The 2410-nt window shown below is 50.7% G+C and overlaps 1 pseudogene; it reads right to left on the bottom strand.

Annotated features, from left to right (window-relative positions):
- Window positions 1-402: 402 nt before the first annotated feature.
- LOC101178583 lies at window positions 403-1511 on the bottom strand (annotated as a pseudogene).
- Between the last annotated feature and the right edge of the window lie 899 nt (window positions 1512-2410).

Raw genomic sequence — 2410 nt, forward strand, 5'->3', positions numbered from 1 at the left:
AGACAGAATTCTTCAGGGGAAGAGCAAGACATGGGAGACAAATACAGAATAAGCCAAGAACTGATCACACAACAGAAACGGAGGAGCGTACAGGGTCTGGGAACCAAGACAGCAGGTCGACACTATCTACCAGCCAGAAGCAAAGGGGCACAGAGGGATCAAGTCCAGCTGCTGGTCTGCCTCTTGCCCCTGGACAGGGACTGCAGGAGGAGGATGCGGGCCCATCCTGGGAGGGCTGCCAGACCCAGTGGGGCAGACTGGAATGCCTTTTCCTGCTGTTCCCACTACCTGATGCGCTGTTACTCGAAAAACCACCGAAGTCTGGTGTGTGACTTTGAAAGATTGTAATATATGCTCTGGAAAACATTCAGCAGTACAAAAGCCCTTTCTGGGCCTGCCCACCCTCTCATGGTCCACAACTGGTAGAAAGGTCCAGAAATCCTTGAGCTCTGGAAAGGTCCCTGGTCAGTCCTTGGGGAGCTCAGGTAGCTATATTGGAAGAATCTGCTCAAGTACGGTTCTTGATATCTGGGGAATCCTTTTGGGGAAGATCACTTCCAATTCAATAATGAGGTCCTCACGTTTCTCTGGCGTTTTGGGGAGGGGAAGGCCTTCTCCGCGAACTTTTCACCGCATGCCAGGCCTGATGGCATCTTTGAACACGACGGGTATGGTCCTGCGGTCCAGAGTGGGGGACGTTCACTGTGCGGCCACACAGAGCCTCCGGGAGGCTGATCCTGGAAGGATAAATGACATCAGAACCATCTCTCTTAAAGATATTGTGTGGCTTGTCCTTTAAAACAAAGACGATATCAGCTGGAATGTTGTTGGAGGTCTGGTCTCCTTCTTTGGAGAAGGTGATTTTGGTCCCTTCTTTCCACCCCTTCTTCTCTTCGATGGTCAAGATTTTGTCTTCGTTTCGAATGCTCTTTCCGTCGGGGTTTAGCCGCTTGTGGGAGATTTTCATCTTCTTGGAACAACCGCTGTAGATCTCTTCAAGGGAGACTCGAAGGTCGTGGGTGACTGGCGGATCTTGCTTCTTTCGGGTGGCCTCTTGGGCAGGGTGGGAGCGGCCAAAGTTCATGTTGGTGAAGCCACTCATTCCCACAGGGAAGCCAGAGAATGGGTCAGCAACGTCCATGCCTTCCTCCCGGTTCCGCTGCCCAAAAAAGGTGTCAAAGGGATTTCTGCCACCGAAGAACTCAGCAAACGTGGCATGAGGGTCTCCATGGAATGTGCAGCTGAAAGAGGTAGCATTGGCACCACCGCCGCTACCACCACTGGGGCCGCTGCCTTTTAGGCCTTCCTCCCGGTAGCGGTCGAAGATCTCCGCGCTTGCGCGGGTCTCTGAGCACATCGCAGGCCTCGGCGATCTTGAACTTCTGCTGGGCGCACGGCTCCTTGTTCTTGTCTGGGTGGTAGCGCAGCGCCTGGCGGTGGTAGGCCCGCTTGATCTCCTCGTCCGACGCGCCGCGGGCCAGGCCCAGCGTCTGGTAGTAGTCTTCGCCCATGGCCCCGTCTGCGGCCCACCGACCCGCTGTCGCCCGGTCCCGGACTCTGTATACCCATCCAGCCAGAAGTGGCTGTTATACAAAGAGATCACATTCTTTCTTTAATGGTTAATGATAGTTACAGGAGTAGAGGAGTGCAGTTGGCTTTTTAACCTGAGTTCTCATTTTAGCTGTGACTGAAGAGAACTGCAGTTTCAACGCCCTGGGTGAGAGTGTCCACAGTGACAATGTCACTAATGCTATAGCCAAATAAGTTGCAACACCATTGCAATCACTTCTTGTCCTGCTTGCAGAGGTTGACATTATAGCTGGTACTTCAGAGGAATCGCAGTTAACTTGGATAGTTGTACATTTTGAATAATATGATTGTCAGGGTCAAACTAACTTGCAGCTGTGTAAGCTAAACTTTTGTAAATAAAGAAAACATGTGGCCAATTCAAATAAGAATAAGCACCGTATGAATGCTGTTTTAAACCTTTTCTTTCCCTTAGAAGATTCACATTCACAACTTACTCCTCCTTCATGCCACCATCGTCTCTTTTCCGCACTGTTCTTGTCTGTCCTGTTGCTGTGGTCTTCTAATGGTCTCTCAGATTCCATGCTTACCGTCACTTGTCTATCTTTTACACAGCAGTTGTAGTACTCATCTCAAAATGTAGTTAGCTCATGCCATTTCTCTGCTCTAAACCCTCCAGAGTGTTCTTATCTCATCCAAAGGAAATCCCAAATTCTAACTCTGTCAGACAAGCCCTGAGAATGTGGCAGGACACCCTCTGCCTGGGCCAACTCTCTGGTATCCATCTCCTGCCTGCTTCACCTTTGCCCAGCCATCTGGCCTTCTCTTTCTCCACCCATACTAGACAGGTCTTGCCTCAGGGTCTCTGCTTGGATTATAAGTC

This window comes from Nomascus leucogenys, chromosome 22a (assembly GCF_006542625.1).
Source record: "Nomascus leucogenys isolate Asia chromosome 22a, Asia_NLE_v1, whole genome shotgun sequence".
Taxonomy (NCBI): Eukaryota; Metazoa; Chordata; class Mammalia; order Primates; family Hylobatidae; genus Nomascus; species Nomascus leucogenys.